Below are 24,195 nucleotides of genomic sequence, written 5' to 3'. Positions count from 1 at the left end.
ATCTTTTCCAACAGGAGATGTGAGGCACCACTTACTGTTCAAGTTTTTTGGTTTTGTTTTTTGGAAATGAACCACAGGCTGAAAATATTTCATGTGAATCAAAACAAAGAATAATGAGTTGATCAGCATCCTTGAGAATTGGGCATTTTTAGTGATTTCTGAAGATCCTTCCTACGATAAAAGAAAGAAAGAAAATACTATTATATTGAGGGGAATATAATTGCAAAGTTTTCACAAGCTGCTAGCTCTGTCTGTTGCTCCTGAAGACCCCACTGATTTATGCTCTCTAGCTACTTTTTGCAATCAGTTTTGCTTCTTAAATAACCAGTCTGACTTTGCCTTTAAAAAAGTGGAAAAAAAGAAAAAAGAAACCAGTTTTCCAAACAGAAACCATATCGTATGCAAAATACAGCCCAGAAAATCATATTTAATCACTTACATTACATAAAAACCTTGAAAAAAAAAAAAAAAAAGCTGTAACTACTGCAAGAAGTACAGTAAGAATATAACCAAAGAAATCACTGTTAAGAGAAAATAATCCCATATGCCCATACTTGTCTTTGGATAACAGTTTAAATAATATGTCTGATATTCCAGTATAAATGGTTCCATTTACTTCCTAATCTGCTGTTCCAGACCTAGGCACTAAATATTTACCAAAGACCTAAGGATAACTTTAAGAAGACCTACCAATTTTTATGTCAGCAAACCTGTTCCCTCCAGAGCTGGTGGTCTAGCCAAACACCCTGAGCCATATTCCTAGCTGCAACAGTAAAATAAAAGTGAATGGTAAGAATTATGGAAGAAAGTAAAAAATCCTGTTTACCTAGGAACCTCACAAGGTCAAGGCAAGGTTAACTTTTGGTCTATCTTCGTCCCAAAACCTGTGTTTTAATAATAAGCCTATTATAACTGGTATGTGCAGATATGAACCATATCATTTTACATATTAGAAATAACTGGATTAAAACAAACAACCCCAAACAAAAATAATGTAACAATGCCCCAAAACAACTATCGTATTGGACAGAGGGGCATTTGGACCTGGGAGGTTGGAGATATATAGGTAACAACTACCTGAAGACTTATGGATGAATCCACTTTTCAAGCAGTACAGCAGGAAAAAACCTTACCAAATTGCTTTTGGGGACAGGATGCGTTCCCAGAGTCCCATTTTTAACTACCAGAGAAGCCACCTCAGAGAGGACCAAAAGCCAGAGACTCCCAACCTGTGCATGAATCCAGCAGCCTGTGCATGAACTGCATTAGGAATCACCTTCAGGCCAGTGGTGCTCCAGGAACCTTATCCCATGAGCACGTACCAGCCCACCACCATGCTAGTAACTTGTGAGGAGGACAAAGGAACACAGGAGAAAGAAACAGCTACTTTCTCTCCTTTAAAAAATGTCTCCTCTAGAAGAGGGTGAATGGAGCAGTGTGTGCATGCCAGGCTACCCAACTGCACCTGCCCTCGACTGATACAGTAGCATCAGTCTCCACATTTCATGAATAATAAATGCCTATGTTAAAGGAAGGGATCACTAGAGAGGATAGACTGGAGGGAAGCACAAGTAAAACAGCGAGAAATGCATCTAGTACTTGCATTTACAACTGAAGCTCAGAGTTTTGCATCTCTAGGCAGAAAAAACAAATTGACCTCTTCACAGAAGTGGAGCACTGAAGATGTTTAATGAATTGCTTCAGAAGCAGAATCAGTTCTGAACTGAACACAGGTATCTCAGGGAGGAAAAAGACACATAAAAGCTCTGTGCAAACTGCTGACAGCACTAGCTATGAGAGAGACAATCAAGGTACTTAACGTTTTAAAACACATGCCCTGCATAATAACCAATGCTGCCGAAGCCTCAGACGCTCTTCCAAGCAGTGAATGAAGAGGAGCAGCACTGTACTAGGATAGTAAAAGGTATCCTTTCAGCCTTTTGCATAAGTGCACATGTTCTGAGAGAAATGTTAACTTATACTCTGCATCTATCCAGGGGGCATTTTCTCCCTGAAACACTGAGAGGAGAGGGAGAAGGGAGCATCATGCCTTTGGTTTTCTACAAACACACTGAACCTTTAGTAGCTGCTGTCAGCATTTCCAGTGTTAATACCAACAGTGAACAAAGTACGTGGAGGAGTGCAGAGGCTTACATGCTTCACATGTAAGGCTTGGAAAATCAGAGGATCCTCTCTCAGCTCAGGGTTAATTGTTGTAATGGTTGCACCCAAAAGGGTCAGATGCAGGAGAGAACAGGAGGTTCTCCACAAGCTCAGGCAGTGTTTCCTGCAGAAGTAGCAAAAGTCCACTCTGTAATTCCCCTGAGCCATTGGGTCAGGTAGTAACACCGTCTAGAGTGTTCACAGCTCTTAATGAACATTTCCTTTACTGGGTGCTGTGTGGTACCACAGAAAGAGTGCTCTGGCTGTGGGTGGTGTGGGGGCAGCCACTGCCTGGCTTCCAGGCACTGCAGAAGATGCTGGAGCAGGGACAGGAGTCTGGCAAGAGGTGGTAGATGAAAAGACTGGTAATAGCTTGTGTAGCCCTTCACTTCTGGGTCACTAGGTTGGTGCAGAAGCACACAAAAGTCAGCTTCATCTCTCTAGCAGTCACCTGATGCCTAGGTGAAGGAAAGCAGTTGCTTCAGCCCAGGTCCTCCTGAGCAGCTGCTTGCTCTCACTGTGAACTCAGGATGGCTTCTTGGGTGACAGTCTCCATAGGAAAGCATGGCAGCAAATCGACATACAGTTTGAACTGCTTCCCTCACCTGCAAAGCCTGATTTATGTCAGGCAGGTGATATGTCCTCCTTACAGTAAATTACAATTGTTTTGAATTTTTGACCAACTTACCTGTGCTCTGCCCACTGATGTATCTCCACTGAGCATACTTCACATGTCCCGTTATTGCAGCTGCTCTATGTAAACGGAAACCAAGCAAGCAGAAGCACAAAGTACCTCCTTGTCCCATATACATGGAGACCCACACATTCACACTTCACAGCAAAGGAGATCAATGTTCAGACCTCAAGTAACCACAAGGCTCCACTGCCATAGCTCTCAGGTGGGTACAGGCTGAGCCCCCCACTCCAGCAGCACACAGGGGCTCAGCCCCATGCCACCCTACCACAGCATCGCTCCCCTCTCACATGACAGCAGGTACTGAGCCTTGGTATCACAGAGTTATGACTGAGTTTCCTAAAATGTACTGGTTGTAATTTTTTGTTGTTATTACCTCCACCAACACAGTTTGGGCTTGCAATATTAAGACAGCTTGGGTTTACATACAGAGGGAATACAAATAGCTTTCCTGCAAAATAAGTGGTGAAAACACACCATCCGACAGCACTGCGTGGTTTACAGGATTTATGGTTTGGGCTGAACAATGCAGTTCTCTTGTGCTGTTTCCATTATGAATAATGTGGCCATGCTAAACTCACACTAATAAAACCTGAATGTATCACCACATTGTTCGGCACTTTGTATAAGAGAAAGTCATCCATTAGCAAGGCGGGCACTGAAAACTCTTTGTGACAGGAGTAATGCAGGGACGGCTTCACAGCAGCTATTCAGAGCCACTTTACAGCTTCCTGAGCACAGCCCAGGCTGGGCTGAATGCCAGCAGTGTGGCAAATCGCTGGGAGAGGGGGCTTTGGCCACTGATTTGTAGATCACATGAATACCCCAGGGTAAAGAAACAGGTACTGAGAGTACCTGCTAGAGGTTCCCTGTAGCATGTCCACAGTCCGTCTTTAGCGTTTGCTTCAGCCCACCTTTGCCTTTGCTGATTCCCTTAGCAAACCAAAATTAGTAAGACTCTGAGAGCTGGACAATCACCCCATTGCTTTAGCTGCTATGTAGCTGTTGGTGAGCACCACAGCCCACGTGGACATCAGAAATGTTTGATCCAAAGCAAAGCAGACAGCCACACCAATGAGAGGGACAATGTGCAGCATGCTCAGAAGGGTGCTCTGAAGCACTGGATACCTCCTGCTGCCACCAGCCCAGTTTTAGGGGCAGAGCTGGCAAGCACAAAAGGCATGACTGCTTACTCAGAACAGAGGCAAAACCAAAAGCAGTGAGAGCATCTATTGGCAACACCATGGGCTTCATAGCCAAAAGCTTCCGTCCTGTCTTGGTAATGGCTGACATATGCTGCTTCCTGTATGTCCCAGGACTAGGCTGGCTGACCTCCATTTGCCTTGCTCCAAACTGCTTTCATTTGATGAAAGCTTTAATCCTAGAGAGTTACCCAAGAATGTACTAATACCATGCCTCACATTTCTTCTGCATAAAGCTCTTAACAAGCATCTTACTAAATCGAACTGCCTTCCTTTAAAGAAACCCATGACTTGTCTTCTGAGTTTGCCTTTCCTCCAAGCAGTGGTATTTAACCATGCAAAACAGCCCTGCGAATTCACCTGGCTGCTGTGGCACAAAGAGAGCCCTGATGAGGAAGTTTAAATTGAACATCTTTCAGAGGATGACAAACCTTGGCCTGCCTGAAGGCTTTGAAAGACCAAAATGCAATGCAAATTAAAGTTCAAGCAGCCTAGAAGAAAACTATTTTAGCTTTAGGCTTTCAACCAAGCAAAAAAAGAGTTAAAAATTTTATTTTAAACAGCAGTTCAATCATTTGCTTTTGCAGTTCTAATGAACACCTTCTGCATGTTTCCCCAGATAAGGCTGTGATTCACATAGCAGGCATACCCCAGAAACTCAAAAGGTCAAAAAGATGGCAACAAAGAATTTTGTTAATATTACCTAGAATCCACTCTGTTCCTTTAGCTGTTTTAGTATCAGTAAATAACTCTCTACATTTTCTGACCTAAGCAGTTCCATTTAAGAAGCTTCCCAGCCTGGATGTTTCTAAAATGCTACCAAATGATTAAACACAAATCCTCAAATGAAGAGAGCAGGTTTTATTAAATATCCCAGAGCACTGCTGCCTGCCCACACTTATGCCCATGTCTGGCTGCTGGCTGATAAACGCCTTGGCTTTAAGATATTAGTTATTAGCATGCCTGTATATTTCCACCTCACACAGTCACCCAAGGGTGATTGCTATCTGTTAATTGAATTCCGTGCCAGTAACTGTGTCTTTGTGTGCCTGCCATTATAATTTTGAGGATTGTGACTTCATTTCCTATTTACAAGTTGCAGTGATAAAAAAATGTATTTATTTATATATAAATAAACACAATATTTCTGTAGCAATATGGCAGGGGGTGAGTGGAAGTCACATTTTAAATGCACAGGTGTGTCTGTTATTTTACTTTCCTTTTTCTTTTTTAAAGGCATTCTGCTTCCTACCTGAAACAGAGCTTGTGTGATGGGAGATCTAACCCAGTCATGGGAGAGAGGATCAGGAAACAGAATGAGAGTCTTCAGTTTAGAGCAAAGCAAGCTGAGGATGTAGAAATGCTTGGCTTGATGCCTTCCCAAATGCAATTCTTAATATTTCCTGAAGCTTGTTTATGTAAGAGTCTTCTTCGTTACTGTTTTGCTTTATCTTTTTCCAAAGCCAGAATGTGCTGAGCTACAAGTCAACTAACATATACACCCCAGGAAGTTGTGTTTTGTGAACTGGAAATAAAATTTGGGATCAAATTCATTTTAGCATCCTGAGAAATCTTTATCCAAATCTTATGAATGTAGTCCAACCTGCCTGCACTTTAAAAACACTTCTCTTTAGTCTGCTTTCTATTAAAAAGCAAGATGCATATTGTTATTAAAAGGCAGGATGCATATGGCTATGAATTAGCTTAGGGAATAATTTTTGCCTGTAGACAGTTGTGTATTTTATATTCACCACTGATTCAGTTAACACTAAAAAAAACCTGGCTTCAAATATTCTCTCCTTGTGTTACAAATTCTCTATAAATTGTATTATTAAAAAAATACAGTTACTGTCTTCAGTATAACTTCCAGGGACAAATTGTTTGCAATGTAATAGATGGAACAAAGTATGCCATCTATTATTGAGATCACTCAACTTAATCCGCAGATTCAATTTGTCTGCTTATAATTTGTGAAAACTTTATCCCCTTGAACTGACTCTTTTTATGTTTTCTTAGATGGGGTGCCATCCTCACACTAGTTATAAATTCTGATGAAATTAAGTTTCTGTGATTTTCTTGCTTTTTTTAAATATAGGAAAGCATTGTGCATGCACAAAGGCCATTAAAAAACATACCTGTTAAAAACCAAACCTATTGAAGTCTTCCAATAATCAAATTATTCAATGTCTTAATTAACAGGATGGAAACATTTCAACATCATTGTGCAGGTGATTTGATAATATTTAACCCTTGAATAGTAAATATAAATAATGTATGCTCTGAAACAAAAGAAAAGAAATGAGGTATACAGTGAAACAACCGGCAGGGAGAAATGTTTTCTTCAGATTTTGAATGGCTCATATCTTTTTTTCTCAAAAATATCAGCACCAACAAAGTGTTCCTACAAAACATTTCAATTCTGACAAAGCAGCATTTCCTGGTGGAAGATATTCCGGTCAAAAAAACCTTTCAACAAAATGTACTTCAAGCTCTCTGTCTTTGATTATACAAGAACACAGTGCTCTTTCAAATGTCTCAAATGCAAAATTAGTCCTGCTCTGTGTATGGATCTAGACTGAGAAGTGAATTAGTGCAGGGCATTCTCTTGCTGCAAGCTCTTGCTGTTGGGGTGGGAAAATCAAAACATGCTCGCTGAGCCAGGTCAGTTGCTTAGGTGACCAAATCCAGGGAAAGTTCTTGCCTGGGAAACACTGCAAATTTGGCCTTGGTCTGATCCCAAGGCTTGGACAGAGCTTGAAGCCTTGGCCTGCAGCATGATCACGCACCCATAGCAGTTGAAGGCAGCGGGGGGACAACCAGAGTGTGGTTAGTAAAAGCCATGTTACAAGGCACATATGCATAGTTGGGGGTTGAACTAGGATTGCACCTTATCTCTGATGCCCCATAAATTAGAGTGCTTGGTTTTGACGCTTTAATATTTTTTGAATCTGTAATTTTTGTTGTATAATTGTACGTAGTACATAATTACTCATAATTCATTACTGCACGTGCGACTACAGACAATGTTTAGATGTTAAATCTCAGCTCAGTGATGGAATAGAGGGTACAGTAAAAATAAATATCGATGTATTTTGTAAATATTTGCATAATGAGCTATTTAAATGCAAGAGATTCTAACATATGCAAACAATTGGAAATACTGTATGTGTGTAAGTATAAAGTGGATGCAAAAATATACACAACCCCTTGTAAAATCATATGATTTAGGAGTCAAATATAGCATATTTTTTAAGGTTTTATGTATTCCAGTATTACAGACTGTAAATAGACATCGTATTAAAACCACATTGCTCGGTACAATTAGTCAGTAAACTGTGTGACTGAAAGCTTTGTGTGACAAAGACAGTGGAATAAATGGACATTAGTGACTGTTCAGTTACAGTGAAAGCTCTTTGCAGTCTGCAGGCTTAAGACATCCAAACAGTTACAGGACTCAGCATAATCAATCCCCGTTCAACAACAAGTACCAGAGGAAATAATTTTCCTGTTGTTAGAAAGCTGCCACGTAACATGATGTGGAGGTTCTGCAAAACTTTTTCCCAGCTCAGTGTGCAGCAGTGCATGCAATGGGAACTGCCTCCATCAAAACACACCATTTCCAGTCTTCATCCAGTCAAAGACTCCTGGATCAGTTGTCAAATGTCATCTTAAAGAGGTTCCATAACCCCAGCCACAACGTAATGTAGTTCAGCATGGTTTATGCAAAGGTAATGTAGTGGTGGAAGATGGAGGGAACAAAGACTTTAAAAGTGAAAGGGTTTTTTTTTTGTGTTAATAACCAGCCGTCAAGGAGAGAAAAAATGAGCACTGTACTTAGTAGTTAGGCTGCCTACTGACTAATTACTGCCTTTGCAGAAATCAGTGCCTGTGCCTGAGGCCTGCGCTAGGAACCAGAGCAGTTAGATCATATCCATAGTCACACCTCTGAGCCTGCAATTGATTAAAGAAAGTGAGTAGTGAGTGGACCGTGGCCACCTCCCTCAGGCTTCATGACTCACTGTTAATAAGGTGCATCCCACCTCCTGCGTAGCATTCCACATTTTCATGGTGGAGGGGATGAGACAAGTCCCCCTGCTTTGGGAGGCAGAGCTGGCCAGCATGGCCAAGAGGAGATGGACAAGGGATCTGCTGTCTTCAGTGGGACTCATTCTCCAAAATCATGGAGAAAAATCTATGATCATCTAGGTACCAAGCCTGTCTCTGCCAACAGCCCCACGGCCAAAGCAGCCAGAGACCTCTGGGTGGCTGTGACATCCCATGCCCTGGTGGTAGCCTGCTGTCTCTGCCACACTTCAGAGCACAGGAAGACCACTATTTGTGTCCTAAACAACCTCTATTGCAGCATCCTAGGGTCCAGAGCTTTTATCACATGCTGAACTCCTGGCACCTGAGCAGTTAATAAATGTTTGAGTCACTGGGGAGCTAATTTAAGATAGTCCACGATAACTGGGTGTAACAAATAATTGGCAGACTGAATAAATGGAAGATAGTATGAGATGCCTGGGTGTGGGTGTTTATGTGAGGCACAGGGAGCAGTTTTTGACTCAGAGGCTAAGTTCTCTGGGACAGATCTAAAGCAATGTAAACTCCAGTATGCATTCTGGGGAGGAAAGAAATTAATGTGTTTCTTTTCTGTGGGACATTTAGTTTCAATGTTAAACATATTTTCATTAGTAATGCTAGCTCCTACGCTTCATTTCAGGCATGTTGTGTGCAACTCATGACAAGCCCTGCACCAAAACAATATTTTCTTCACAGGCATTCCACATGCTTGGAAGCAAAAAAAAAAAAAAAAAAAAGGGTTTCTGAAATGCCACACACAAGAAAGCCATTTGGGTTGTGGGGGAGAGTCACTCAGTGTGCAAACCACAATCAGTCATTTTTCTTACACCTTCCAAAAATCAACCCACAAAGCTAACATTCCTCAGAAATGCTTTTAAGAGATTTTCTACTCACCTGGAATAAAGATAACATTTACACTGCTATTTCTTGTTGAGCAGCTGCTTTTAAACCCAGGATGTGTTCTTGACTAACATATTTCCAAAGGAAACTTGAGCAGATAAAATCCATGCCTTCTGCAGACCAAGGAAGAAGGCCAGTCAACTAGTATTCCACCCTTTTCTCAAAATCTTATAATGTGAAATGCTATTATTTTTAAAATGTATTATTAAAATAATTTTAATTAATACAGGGTACTGCTACACAGAAAGAAACTTCTTTTTTTTTCTCTTTTATCCCAAAACCAGGCTCTAAACGAAGTTATTCTGGTAAAGCACCTCCAGATCTTCACCACAGACAAACGTGTGAGGAGGAAGTGCATTTGATAAAACCTGCATAACAAAAAAATACATAGATTGTTTTCCAACCTCCTCTCTCACTGTCCTCACTTGTATGTCTATTACCTGCTTCAGCCCAATGGTCCTTTCAGACAAAAGGTTACAGTGGACTCAGATTATGTCTAAACATCTGGATATGCTACGACATATGTGACAAAGGGTAGTTGGAGTCCAAGGGCTCTCAGCTATCTCCTCTCATCCACGGTCTTCTCCTGCACTCCACCAGAGCACTGCATTTACAGGAGTGTGCAGCTGTGCAGCTACACAGCTACATTCATGGTATACTGCATAGGACAGCTTAAAATTCTGAGCAAAGCCCCTCTCAACCCACAGGCTTCTTCCAAAGTACAACTCCCCTGATGTATGTGTGAGGAATTAAGCACCAGACCATTACCTCCTAGCATGCTCTCCAAAAGCAAAGGAGGAGGAAGGGGCCAAGGTCATATGGATGGTGTGCATCCACAGACGGCACATGCACGGGCATTTCTGAAGGTGCAAGTATCACACATAGCTAGTTGGATTTGCTCACATCATCTGTTTTCATTACTGGAAGGCCTCTTACATGGGGCAATTTCTTCCCACCAGAGGTGCCTCCTGTTCGCACACCTGTCCTTGACTGCAGCTTCTTCTATCCCTTCCCCTTCTCATCTCCTCAGGACCTAAGCCCCTGCCATTGGGTCCTTCTCCATACCAGCTGCCAGGTGCTGCATTTCAGGTGCTGGCTCGGCAGCAGCGAGCAGTAAGTGGTGCAGGAAAGGGGGAGCAGCAGCTGTGCTGCCACCAGCAGATAAGATGTGCTTGTGTCCAAAGTCTGCTATGCAGCTGCATACTTTACGTGCCTTCAGACAGCTGTACATTAGGGCCAAAGTTGGCTTTTCATTGTAAATTGTATTAAGCAGCCATTTAAAAGGCAGCCCATTTACCTTGGTCTCCTTGTACCATCTCTTTGCACCTTCACCATCACCAGAGGGACTCATAAAATCGTTCAACAAAAGCTGTCTCTGGGTAGCACAATGATCCTCTCCACAGGATGCACATGGCAAAAGATCACCCCAACACGTCTGAATTTTGAGGGGCTGGTTTCAAGCATATATGTGTCCTCATGTTTTTAAGAGTGAGGATAAGACAGGATAAAAGCAATCAGACATGCAGGCTGCTTCTTCAGCAGGTAGGGACAGACAGCCTGCTTGTGGACATTGAAGAAGGAAAGGTAGTAAGTGCATTTTAGAGGCAAATGATCTGGGTTTGCATTAGCAGCTCTTTATTGTCCAGCAATGGAAGGTCTAATTGGGCTGTATAATTGTCTCCTCACTATAAAAAATGAAATGTACACTCCCTCAGTGGATATCTTTGATGAAAAGCCAATTGGGGAAAAGGTTGAAATACATGGCAGGATCAATTTTATTTGCAATGCTTTTTAACATTTCATCTATTCATTTAACTGGCTGAAGCGGGTTGAAATAAGTATTATGTTAGCAACTATGCCATGGAACGAGGCTTTGCTTTTGATTAAAAAACTAAAGAGAAAACAACCATCACCATTCTATGGATATAATTTGTTTCACATACATTTTTTCAATACTAGGGTGTAATAAAATATTTAACTGGTAAATAAAAATGCATAATATTTGCATGAGGATAGGTACATATATACAGTTACATTTTTCAATAAATAAAATATTTAACTGGTAAATAAAAATGCCTATAAACCTCCAAAGAGATCTTCAGAGCACCTGAACAAACACTGAAGAATGTGGTTTTATTCTGTGATAATTGTCTTGTAATATTTGCATGAGCCTCTATAAAAAGATAGGTACATATATACAGTTACACATGCAATTATCTCTTCATCCATGCATCACTCCCATATAGAATAAATGCACTAAAAATATTGATCTAAAGCCTTATTATTCATTGCTCTGTTTCTTGTTTTATTGATATTAATATTTGACTCCACATAAGGTCTATTTCACTGATATTATTTACCTCATTGTGCAAACTGAAATCACAAACCAAGATACAAGGTTCAGTCACCAGTCCTGAATTCCTCCACTGCAGAGCATTTTAGAGTTCATGTTTAAAGAACCAGAAAGATAAAAGGTTAATTAATGCATTTTTTCCATTTTAATATATGGAATATATGCACCAAGCTAAAGGCAAGAAAACATCGTATTTTATATGATATCATATAATTTCATCTCTTAAATACTAGACATCAATAATATTACTGATGTAAATAAATAAGTAAAGCATGATAAAGTAAAAATCTGACATGTATCATGCCTAAGGGCCTTTGTTTTATTTGAACCTATAAACGTCAGGTAAAGATCAAGACTTTTCCACCAAAGGTGGACGTTTATTTTTCTTCAATGTAATTTGATGCTGCTGTCAGTTTTGGCATTAATACATTAAAAGTTAAATTTATGTCAGCACCAACAGATCAACTATCAGATGTTGATATTAACTTTGACATCAAGATCATTAAGAAATTGCCATCATGTAAATTAATTATCAGAATTGTATTGGCATGAATGCATAATTATATTACTCATGCAAATAATTAAAGAAATTGCACAGTGAAAAGCACATTAGAATAATGGCACAAAATGTCATTATTCTGGCTTCTTGACAACTAAATGCTATTAGTTTTCAGCACAGTGAACTTGAAGGTTGACAGAAAGAGTCAGGGAAGTCCAGTTCAGGTCTAAAGCTGCTCCTATTTGTGCTTGCCTTTATACTTACGAGACTATAAGAGTGAAAACTTTTTGTAAGTCATCAAAGAAAGCTTTTTACATCACTTTGGGAGAGATTAAAAAAACCAAACCAATCCAAAACACAAACAACAAACAGAACCAAAAACAAAGCCACAGAATGACTTATAGCACTGTTGTTCAAAGATATATGCTCTTTCGTTGTTGCCAATTCCAGGTCTCAAGGGACACCAGGCACAGAAGGGTTGTTAAAATGCTAGGATTTTCCTGAGCACAGGAGAATAATAATTAACCTCAAAGTATTTAGGTTATCTTCTTCCACCCCCTACCCAAAAGGTACTTATTACTGATCAGTGCTCAGGGTGATTACGGTGCATGTGTGTGTTCTCTTAATTTAATGTGCAGTGGACTGAGTTAGCTTTTTCGTCAACAGCAAAAGACTGTCCACTCTAATAGAATAAACATTACTAACGAGTCAGTGGTGCATGCCAGCTTGCTCACCAGCTGGACACATTTCTTTCAAATGTCTCTCTCCATTCCCTCCCAAGTCAATGGAAGAGGTCTCTCTCAGTCATGGTTTTGTACTCAATCCAGAAATGCTATTACAGAAATAATGCAAAAAGGCAGTCATTTCTGGGCTTCTTGCCTTCTACCTCTCAGCTCTACTAGACTAAGGAAGCACCACCACTACCCCTAAAAAATAAAATTCAATGTTTAAACCAGTTAAAATGGGGAGGGGAGGGAGAGGGAGAGGAGGGAAGCTTTATTTATCCTCCTATAAAAGGCCACTCCTAATGACACTCAGAAGAAAAGGAATATTTCCAGGATAAAGTGGAAAGGAAGGAGACAGGCCATCTATAAGCTGTTCTTGGCCCTATCCTTGTTCTTCTGTGTAATTTAAGGCAAGCCACTTAAATGACTTGCCTTAATTTTTTCCCATTTGCCAAAGTGAGAACAGTGCCAACACAAAGAGAACACACAGATGTGGCAAGGGATCCACAAATAAAACAACAAAAGCCACTCCATTAATTAAAACTCATCAAGCTACCTAAATGCACCAGCTACCTACTGCACAAACATCCTAGAAATTTCTCATAAAATCTGTAAAAGATTTGTTTTGACCTAAGGTCTAAGTTCTGCAGCTGCATCTGCCAATACAGACTCCTGAATGTCTGAGGATTCACTTCTAAATCTCTCTTTGGATCCTCCTTGTCACTGTACTCTCTAGTCTTGACATAATGAATCTCAACTCAGAAACGGGACACAACAGGCAGGCAATCTATACGACACCGGTGCCAAAGGTTTGGTTGCCTAGATCTTCTGGCAGTTCAGAGCTTATATTCTTGGGTTTGCTTTAGGCAATGGGAAGAGACACAGAGCAAACTATTTTAGGGCAGTCAAGGTGTCTGGGAGCAATCTAGATCATAATTAATATAAGGGCACTGGCAATTGTAATTTTAAGGGGAAAAAAAAGACTTTAAAGCTATTTCTGGTTTTCTTTAAACTTGGTAAGTTGCCTTGGGGTCAGCTAACTTTTCAGGTATGCTTTGACTTTTTACAGTGAAGTACAGACATTTTACTTGAAACAGTTTGTTTAATGATGCCCTGAGCCTTTTACTTCTGTTTAACAATCCAGGCTTTGCTTCTAATCCATCAACAGATAGGTCAAACTCGTACCCATAATTTAAAGTTATATTAATAAGATCTATGACATGTCTTGCAACATTTTATTGATAATATGTAATGTATTATAAGTATCATGAGCTTGTGCAGCTGCTGTCACTCAGGGATTTTGTGCATAAGGTATTATATCTCAAAAGCATACTGCTGCAGTGAAAAAAGGACTTTAAATAAATAGGCTGGCACAATTCTGCCTTCAAAGGGACAGTCTATAAATTCACAAACAAGATTTACTGTGTAATTCAAGCCTGAATCAACACAGGACTTACCCTGCATAACTGAGAAGGGACGCACCACGTGGTAGGGTGTTTATAGCATGGGCAATATTGTAACGCAGAGGTTGTTTTGCAAGCACATCTTTTCCTTTTCTAATTACATTGATTGCCACCTCCCATTTACAATCACATACCTCCACCGAGCTTAGCTGAAGTAATTGCTACATGATAAATTTATATAAGGAAAATATTGAGGGTCTATTTAGTGTGTTAGTGGGGAGGAAAAAAAAAAAAGAGATGGTAATAACAGCATCATGCGACTTCATCAATTCTCCAGATAACATGGCAAAGCAGCCTCTGCACTATGTCTGTGAGACCTCTGAAGTGAGGTAGCTGCATCTGGATCAGAACGAACATCTGTAAATGCACAAGCTAGCTTCTAGTTTATGACCACATTTACTTGTGTGAGTTTACCATGTCTTTCAGATGACATTTTTCATTCCCCTGCTGTTTGTCGACAGTATAAAACTAGATTCCTGGGAAAGAGCAGATAGTACATTACTTAGACAGCAATAAAACCCTGAACTGATGGTCCTTGTGACATCATCTGAAGATGTAATTCACTCAAGGAGTTGTTGCTTCTCCACCCAAAAATTTAGCAAGTCAGCCTACTAAGAATCATCTTGCTTTTTTCCTATTTAAAAAAAGAAAAAAAATTACAAACAATGCAAAATACCCTTATCCAGTTAATTCTCTCTTTACAGGGGTTAGGACCCCATGCAATTGAGAGTCATCTGGGAGAACACAACCCTTCCAAAGAGTTAATTCATGCCCAGCACCAGCATCTGTTGTTGTTATATGATCATCAGAAGCCCTGGCTCTAGTCACCTACCATCAGAGCTGTCCCTGACTTTCAGAGGTCAAGATCATGTTACCTCTCATCTTCTCCTATATGAGCAAAAGAAATGTGTTCTCTCTAGCTACTTTCCTCTCTGCCCTCAGAGCTGTTCCCTGACAAGTAAAAGTATATTAAGGATGTGATCTGCTAAGCAGAGATACAGCAAAACCAAATGTTACACCCTGCAAGCTGAGCTGGAGTTCCAACTCACCAGTTCTGTTTAAAACCTGAACAGAAACATATAGCACAGTGTTTAGGCAGGTGAAAGAAAAAGATTCATAATGTGTCTGTCCTTCACAAATATTTTCTGTTGGTTTAGCTAGTTTAACAGGAAGATTTCTGACCTGGGTTCCTTTGGAGAGCAGTACTGCACTTGTTTTTCTAAGAGGCAATACTATGGATTATCATTTGCTACTAACTTAAAAAAAGGGATTATAAACAAGTGCTTGGAGTGGCATATTAAGAACTGCAACTCCTCAGCCTTGCTGTCTGCTCAGCTTTGCCTCTTAAGTCTTTGGGCAAATAACATTAACCCTTCCCCATCTCACACTACAAACTTGTGAAGCATTCACTCCCACCTGAGTGCTGAGTTTAAATATGCATTTTTAAAGTGCTTTGAGATTTGCAGGCATGCCTTACTCTAAAATGGTAGATATCTTCTAGACAGATTCATGGGCTGTGAAGTATCAAGGAAGAGAGCAAACACTGAGGAGCCAGCAAAGCTAATACTTATAGCTTGGCTACGCTGGGGACTCCTACAATTACAGTTTGTTCTTTTGATCATCCTCTCCAAACACACAGAAAATGTCACTCATTCTCACAGCTGTTCCTGTGCTCATACTCTCCCAAAAAGACCACTGATGTCACTGAGAGCCTAGTTGCCTCAGGGTGACCCAGACAGGGCCATGGCAAGGCCCAAACTCCTTAAGATTTTCTCCCAGATTCCCATGCTAGCTGTTCCTTGTGAAATGGGAACAGAAGCAGCCCGTGAGCTGTTAGAAGCAGCAGTTGGGACCTGGAGCTCCTTGGGACTCTCACTTGACCGTGAATAGCTTCTTCTAACCAAAACTACTCTTTCTTCTCAGTTCATATTACATGAGCACTACCCTATACAATATTCAAGCAGCTTTTTAAGAAGTGCTGACAGTAATGAGACTGGCTGTTCTGCAGGGCAGGCAGGAGAAAGCCCTTCAGCCACTCACATCCCCCCCTCATATCGCAGCACAAAAACAGGTAACAGGCTCCCTAAAATGGTGGCTGCATCCATCTCACAGCTTCTCCCACCGAAGTCACAATGCTTGCCTCATCCTTCACCTCATCCCTCCTTCACATCATTTCAGTGCAGCAGCAACTGCCCCCACATTAATCCAGCCATACCTGGCTGCCTGGCTGTGCTGGAGGAATGGGATGGGGTGGGCAGTAGAGTGCTCAGGCAGAAAAGGTCTCCTTATTTCAGATGGAAGTATCCTGATTTATACAATCAGAGACAAACGCATAATCAACCTTGCTCTGATTAATTGTTGTGGAAATGGTAAAGAGCTATCAATGCAGCAACCAAGAGAGCTTAAAATTAAATATAACCTGCAGGAGGAGAAGAGAGGATGAGTCTTTGAAAACACTTCTCTGAAGCGAAACAGGAATCTATGGGAAGTTTCCTCTCCTCTCCCCAGTCCTCCAGCCTGTGCAGTGAAATGGGAGCTCCTGCCTTCCCAGATAGAAGTGCTGCTCGCCTATGTAGGATGAACAGCTGGGACCATCCTGCTATCACCTCCCTGCTTTTCCTCACCGCTTTAAAATTAGCATCACTGTGATCAGGTGGCAGCAGAAGAAATGCTCACCCACCACTTGCCATTGCATTCAGAGCTGATCACTAAAGCAACACTTGCCTCCAGGAGCTGGGGAGTTTGCAACACCTCATATCACCACCAGCCCAGGGCCAGGGCTCATCACAAGAGCAGAAGGCTCTCACCCATCCAGAGAGCTCCCACTGCTGCTGCTGGCACCCTGGCATGTCTGCCTGGGCTCGCTCTGGCTCTTGGTGTGAAGCAGCCGGGGAGACAGAAGTGACTCTACAGACATAAATAGCATAGCCGGTCTGAGCTGAGGAAGATGATTCAATGAGATATTTTGGTTGCATTTTTATGAAGGCAGCAAGACTTTCCAAAGAAGGTATTTTTAGTGGGTTGAGACCCATGATACTGATCAGTAGGCACAGAAGTTGCCAGTGCCGGAAACCTGTAGAGTAAAAACGCTTTGAGGGAGTACCCAGACAAAGTGTGAAGTACAAGCCAGAGAAGAGCTTCTTGTAAATGTGGAGCTCTAGCAACTTCCTTGAGCAAATTTTACGCAGAGTACTCAGCAACACGAAGTGTCCATTCAGCCCTTCCTGGCTCATCCTGATAAATGCTTCATTTCTGGTTTAACAGCAAATTGAAATTGATTAAGCCAGCGTTGATATTGTCCTACAAGTTACAGAGAAGCTAAATTCATTTGGGATAAATCCCAAGAAAGAGCAACACTCATGCATGCATACGCACACGCTATTTAAAATAGGTTCATCTGGGATGCATAAAACCTGAAATAATGTTCATTAGGACTGGGAAAGGAAACAGTATTAATCAGCTCTAGGCTTCTTGTTACTCAGCGGAAGAAAACTTCAGCCAGATAATTTTTTAAACACACATAAAATCCCAAAAATTTTCCTTGGAAGAATTACCCAGCTAACTTGCCATAAATATGAGGAGGTGGCAAAAAGGCAAATGAAAGGGGTTGGGGGCTGGAGTATTATTATTTTTTAATTTGCATTCAACAGGAGAAAGATTTATGCATGAGATGCAAATTGCTATGCGTTATTTACACATCTGAAGAAAAACAAATCTTGAATGTAAATGCTTAGAGGGCATATTTTTAAATATGAAAGTGGTAAAATTATTATAATGTTTATAACTCCCACACTGTTTAAAAGAGATTAAATTGGGGAAAAATGAGCCCTTTTATTTAAATTATAGAGTCCTCGCCAAATATTAGGGTAGAAATCAAATACAAACATCTGTGTGTTTCCATTCTTGAGAGTCTTTCAGAGCAATTTGTTCACCTTGCAGTTGGTCCTATCCAGAATATCCCAGTGGGTTACCAACTGAAGGGGGCAGTGGCCATTTACAGTGTTTCTGTTTCCATCATGAAACACTATGTATGCCTTCACAAAATAAAGAAACAGGAATACCTTTATAAAACCAACTCCAGCTCCAAAAAGCAGTCCAGCTCAGGTGGTGGGATATATATGACTTGCAGTAGACCACTCCTGAGAATGAGGTGAATAGAATCATCATAGAATAGTTAGGGTTGGAAAGGACCTTAAGATCACCTAGGTCCAACCCCCCTGCCATGGGCAGGGACACCTCACACTAAACCATGCCACCCAAGGCTCTGTCAACACGGCCTTGAACACTGCCAGGGATGGAGCATTCACAGCTTCTCTGGGCAACCCGTTCCAGTGCCTCACCACCCTTACAGTAAAGAACTTCTTCCTTGTATCCAATCTAAACTTCCCCTGTTTACGTTTGAACCCATTACCCCTTGTCCTATCACTACAGTCCCTAATGAAGAGTCCCTCCCCAGCATCCTTGCAGGCCCCCTTCAGATACTGGAAGGCTGCTATGAGGTCTCCACGCAACCTTCTCTTCTCCAGGCTCAACAGCCCCAGCGTCCTCAGCCTGTCTTCATACAGGAGGGGCTCCAGTCCCCTGATCATCGTCGAGGCCAACTGCCCGCGCTGTTCCAGCCCTCCCTAGGGCGGGTTTTCCCTGCTAAGGGCGGTGCCAGACCGCCCCCTGTGAGTCCCTGCTCGCCTCAGCGGAGCTGCCGGCTCCTGGGCAAGGTCTGGGGGCTGCTCGAGGGTCCCGTGGTGGCTCTCAGCTCTCAGAACTGAGGCTCCTGCACGCTGTGTTTGCCCTCACTCCGATGCTGAAGGCTCCTCTCTGGAGCTGCTTACCTCGGGAAATGGCCCATGTAGAACTGAAGTCTGCCGTGACAGAGCAAACAGAGCTAAGAGACCAGTAAGAAAACAGCAAGAATGAGAAAAAGATGAGGTGAGAGCAAATGATGGCTCTTAGAAGATCCAGCACTGCTTATTTAATGCATATCCACTGAACTGTTTTACAGTTCTCTTTGGAAAATATGAAGGATCTCTAATATGCTAGCACTGCTCAATCATTCATGTATTCACTTCTGCAGGGGGAAAGCTATTATTTCTGTTTTTACCAGGAGAAAATCAAGGTAATAAGACCTGGGTTATCAAACCCATTTACATGCTTGACTCCAGCCAGCTTCTAAACTCTTTGATTATCTACACTGCAGATACTCATTAAAAGGCAAAGAGATTTAGTTGTCTTCATGTCCTTGCCACTTCTGAACAAGTGACTCACAATGCAGCCAACCTCAGGGGCTCAAAAGTCATGGGACTAGACTCCATAAATAACCATTTTAGCTTGTTTTTTTGACATTGTGAGAGTTGGATAGGGGCTACTGTTTTCCTTCATCTGCCCTTTGTGAGATAGACCTTAGAGTCACGTTTCTTTCCTCACAGCACATCTCCCTAGTGGGAATGCTATAGCAAGACCTGAGTACACTAAAACTGCTGTTCTCATAACACAGGGCCACTGCCCATGGCAATTACTCTCAAATAGCTCTGCCCATGGCACTGCATTCCATAGTAAGAATTCGAATCCAGGCCATGTCTGGCAGGAGGAGGAGCCTTCCAAGCACATGTTTCACAAGCAGAATCAAAACTTTCACAAAGAACACCAAAAACTTGTCAGAGAGCTCCTACCCATTCAATCAGGCCAGGGAATTTCTAGTCTGATTAAGAGTGGTCAAAATGAAACAAAACCCAACTGCTCCCTTTCTGAGTGTGAGTTCATAAACACACTAAAAACACGTGAGAAGGCATCTACTTTTCGCAGGCAGAGACTTGGAGCAGGTTTTCGTAGTTGTGGTTTTTATGGCTAGACACATGGCCAATTCACATCAGGTTTTTGTTGATATTTTAATATTTATGTCCAGATGCCACTGTAAGCTTCCAGATGTTTTTGCACAGACATCAAAAATGTTTGCATAGCAATTACAAAAAGAAAAGAAAGTTTGAGGCAGTTTTCAAAGAACTGAGAATGACAAAAGACAAAGTGGCTTTTGTTGCTAAAAGATTTCAAGACCATTTGTTCCTCTACTAACCAAAAGTAGAAGCCAGTCTATCTACTTGGACTGTCATAGTTAGGTGCTGCCTTGGAAAAAATGAAGTTTCTGATGCCAGATGATTCCTACATTTTCTAGCAAGTGCAAATAAGTAGATACCTTCGCGGGTCTCCAGAGGGTGATTTATCCATGTAACTCAAACACCCCTTCAGTCTACACTGACTATATAAGACTCTAGATATTCCTGAGATTTAAACCACAAACATTTCTTTGCCATAGAGACTGAAGGAGTAGGAGCTGCTGGGCGCTTGCTGCCCTTGGGATCAGTCCTGAAGCAGTGGCGATGTGCCTTCCTGTGTGGTGTCACAGCACAGTCCCTCAGGACACCTCACAAACACCCTGGGGAAGGAGGTGGAGGTGAGTTGCCTGCCCATCTCTGCTTTGACTGCACCCCAGCACTGGCGCAGGGAAAAGTGCCTGTTGCACCAGAGCACCTGCTTCCAAGCAACTAAAATAGAGCCACCAGAACACATTCAGGCTAATCAGGAAATTTTCTAATGCTTCCAAGCACTTGCAGGGAAAGGACTCCTGGAAAGTCAGTGGGCTGGACTGCAGATAGGGCTTCTAGGTGAGATGGAGTCTGGGTAGGGGTTAGGTGAGCCTAAACCCTTCACAAGTTATCTGTGCTCTGGCAGTTGTAAGACAACTTCATGCTTCCCTGTGTTTCTGTATGTGTTGGGGAAAAAAACACCCAAAAGCAAACATAATCCAAGTGCCAAGTGTGGAGAAAAGAAGCAAAACCTTTCTTGATGTTGGTAATTGTATCATATGCTCAGAACAACACAGTGAAAAAGGAGCTATGTTAGGCAAGAGTGAGAAGATGACTGAGAGGAGGGATTTGTTTAGCACCAACACTCAAAGTGACAGTCTGGATGCCAAGTCCAGTTGTTTCTGGGAGAGAAAACAGGCTTTCTCCCTCTTTGTGCACTCCGAGTACTTGCTGAAACACATATTTTGTCCAACAAATAACCAATGGGAGTTTTGTCAGCAAGTTCAATGGGCCAGGATTTTTCTTTGGCTAGGAATGGGTGGGCAGGCTGGCAGCAGCAGTATCAGTCCACTCATGAACTGGAGTGTCCCTGGATTTGCCATAGAGCTCTGCGGAGACAGGGGTGGGTGGCAAACGTCACTGCATGAGTTATATTTGTATAAAGCCAGCTACAAGTGAAATTACACCATAGTCTACTTAGGGAAGGATTTTTCACTGAGAAACAAATATCAAAGTGTGAGAATGTTTATCAGTATTTTCTGCAATTGACCAAGGGTTGGAAGCATAGATTTACACCCTAGACAGCAGTGTGAAGTAGAGATAGCCAACTGCTTTAAACTGGCTTAGATACCAGAGGAAATATATCTGCAGCAGTGTTATTTCAAACCACCACTCAGTTAAAACTAGCTGAGCGTCTCCTTCAGTTACCTTGTAACCTGCAGTATATTCTGATGCTATAAGGTGAAGAAAAATTGCAGAGAGGAAACAGCTGGGAGAACATAAAGTAAATTTAGAATTATTTTTCAGAAAAATATATCAGAACTTGGTGGAGAAATGATTTCCTAGGCACAACAGTCCTAGTCTCAGCACAACTCTTTAGCACAAAAATTATCTAAAAAGCAAAACAAAGGAAAAAATAATCTGATTAGCATCATGAAATCCATGCAGCCATTACTCAGCACTGCTACTGCCAAATGTCTTCCTGAGTCTGTAAAACCAAGCACAACTCCAAATGTAATATGCAACCTTTAAAAGGCAAAACAAAACTAACGAACATCTGAAAACTGTCTCTCAGGTCTTTAGCTGCCGAGAATCACTATGGTTTCCTTTACTCCAGTGGAGCAATGCTCATATACGTCAGCTCAAAAGCTGTACTGAGTTGCACCAGTCATTATACCCACTGGAATAAAGGAAGCTCCTAGGACCAGACCACAGCCCCTCCTGTAACTGGTGATTCTCAGGCAAATCAGCTGTCTTACCTATATTATCTACCCCAAAATTTATGTGCTACATCTTGCACATGTAGCCACCCCCTGGAAGCTGTACTTACTGTAGTCACTGCTAGCAATAACTATGAAACTCCATTTTATGATGCTCAGCAGCAGAGCCACATAATTATGCTGTTCACCTTTTGTTGCTTGGCATTTGCTGATGATTAGCCCAGAGTTAAGATGACATATTTTTTCCATAGCACCAGATCAGAGCAAGGTGTGTTTTCTCTCTGTTTATTACAATTATTTTTTTACCTTCCCTGGAAACATCAGTCTTTGATCACTGTTAAGGACTGATTAATGAGCAAGATGGACTTTTGACGTCCTCTGGGAAGGCAATTCTTATTATTTTTCAATGGTGACATCTGCATTCCACTTTAAGGGCCTCTTTCATCACACAGTAGTGGCCAACAGACAGGTCCTGGAAATCTTTATTTGTCATATGGGAAGCAAGACAAAACTTTACCTAGTCATATAACACTACTCTGCTTTGGTCTTTCCAGTGCTCCCTATTTGTCATGGCAAGCAGTGTTTGACAACGGCTCAAATGCAGGGGATGTGCACGTGCAGGGAGCCGACAAAATCATGGGAATAATTCATTTAGTCATGTTCTTTTCCTGTGTTTTGTAGTGTTTCTAATAATGAACAGGTTTTTATCAATGAAAAGTAAGTTGCACTTTAACGTCAATAACCACGAGATTAAAGCGACTGGAGTTCCTTTAAATAAAGGACACCAAGGACGTATGGGACTCATCTTTAGTGGTGCATCAGATTACCCCAGCTCTTCCTCCCCTTTGACTTTGCCAATTCTAATCAGGAGGGTGGTGATAAAAGAGGCTGAGGCGTACATGGTCTGGTACAATAAAGCTGCCTGGAGAGTTGCATGAAAGAGGGGAGCCACATTTCTAGGCTGCAACTGAGAATCAAGTCTCTTGATCAGGAATATACCCCAGCTGTATCAAAGCACTGGTGTCTCTCTTCTGTACTGTGACTCTCAGTGGTCATTCAACTGTGTCTAGCATTTGGGGTCACTGTGCAGGAGAGTGTGAATGCCTGAGGTACAGCCTAGGGCACAGTGGGTCAAGAGGAAAGGAACTATGCAGCCCTCTGTTACAGCCCTGTGTGATTTGTCTCTGATTTTTTAACAGCTGCAAAAAGGCATTTCAAAACTTCCAAACAGGAAAAAAAAAAAAAAGAAAACCAAGAAAGAAAAAAAAAAACAACAAACCCAACTTTAATTGCAAATAGTGGCATAAAAGCTGTGGCATTCAGTCAGCCTTTTTCCACCGGGTAGTAACTTTACTGGCTGTTTTTAAAAACTATTGCCTTGCTCTGTTAGACTCAATACCTGTCACATGATTAATGTGCTGGTGTCTTATTAACTCTTGTGTTAGAGGTGCTGCTGTACTCACACATCCCCCCTTCTCTCCCCCCTTTTGCAAAAACCTCATTGCACTCCTGCTGCTCTGACTGGAGGGTACTGCACCTTCCGACAAAACATCATAAAGAGCAAAGAATTACTGTTTCCCACTAATCCAGGCCATAAATCAACCCTCACGTTTTGTTCTGAGAATGGTGAGGGACTGCATAAGTGCTTCCTGTGTTCACATTCACAAGACAGGCTGTGTCTTCAAAAAGAAGAAAGGGAAAAAAGAAAAAGGAGGGGGAAAGAAAAACCAGGAATGGCCAAATTGTTCCGGAGTCTGATTGATCTTATCTGGACCTCCCTTGCTGCAACAATAATTTGAGGCTGTCGAAAATTGCCACCTTATCTGATTGGTGGTCTTACCAGCTGCTATTTTATCAGGGCCCAGCTGGATGAGGAAAGCAGGACGTGGCACAACCTTGGTATCTCAGCGCCTGACCTCAATATCTAATCAGTCAGATGTCTCGCTGGGGCTGCCTTGGGATGCTGTGCATGTCCCCTCCGGCACCAAGTCTTTCAAAAGACATTTGCTTCACGCTGGTGCTAGCCCACCAGCACACACACACACACAGAAAAAAATACACACACAGAGCATATTCCAGCATGTCACCACCTTGCC

The 24,195-nt window shown here is 41.8% G+C and overlaps 1 long non-coding RNA gene across 1 annotated transcript; it reads right to left on the bottom strand.

Moving 5' to 3' along the window:
• Positions 1-223: 223 nt before the first annotated feature.
• LOC130597940 (uncharacterized) lies at positions 224-20,405 on the bottom strand. Its single transcript, XR_008971891.1, has 3 exons — positions 20,270-20,405; positions 691-763; positions 224-339 (listed from the first exon to the last, which is right to left on the bottom strand). It is a non-coding gene; the product is annotated as an uncharacterized LOC130597940 (long non-coding RNA).
• Between the last annotated feature and the right edge of the window lie 3,790 nt (positions 20,406-24,195).

The sequence above is a fragment of the Pezoporus wallicus genome, unplaced genomic scaffold (assembly GCF_028554395.1).
Source record: "Pezoporus wallicus isolate ANWC-B61680 ecotype Strahan unplaced genomic scaffold, APGP_CSIRO_Pwel_v1 scaffold_6362, whole genome shotgun sequence".
Classification (NCBI taxonomy): domain Eukaryota; kingdom Metazoa; phylum Chordata; class Aves; order Psittaciformes; family Psittacidae; genus Pezoporus; species Pezoporus wallicus.
This window is presented reverse-complemented; position numbering and strand designations above follow the sequence as displayed.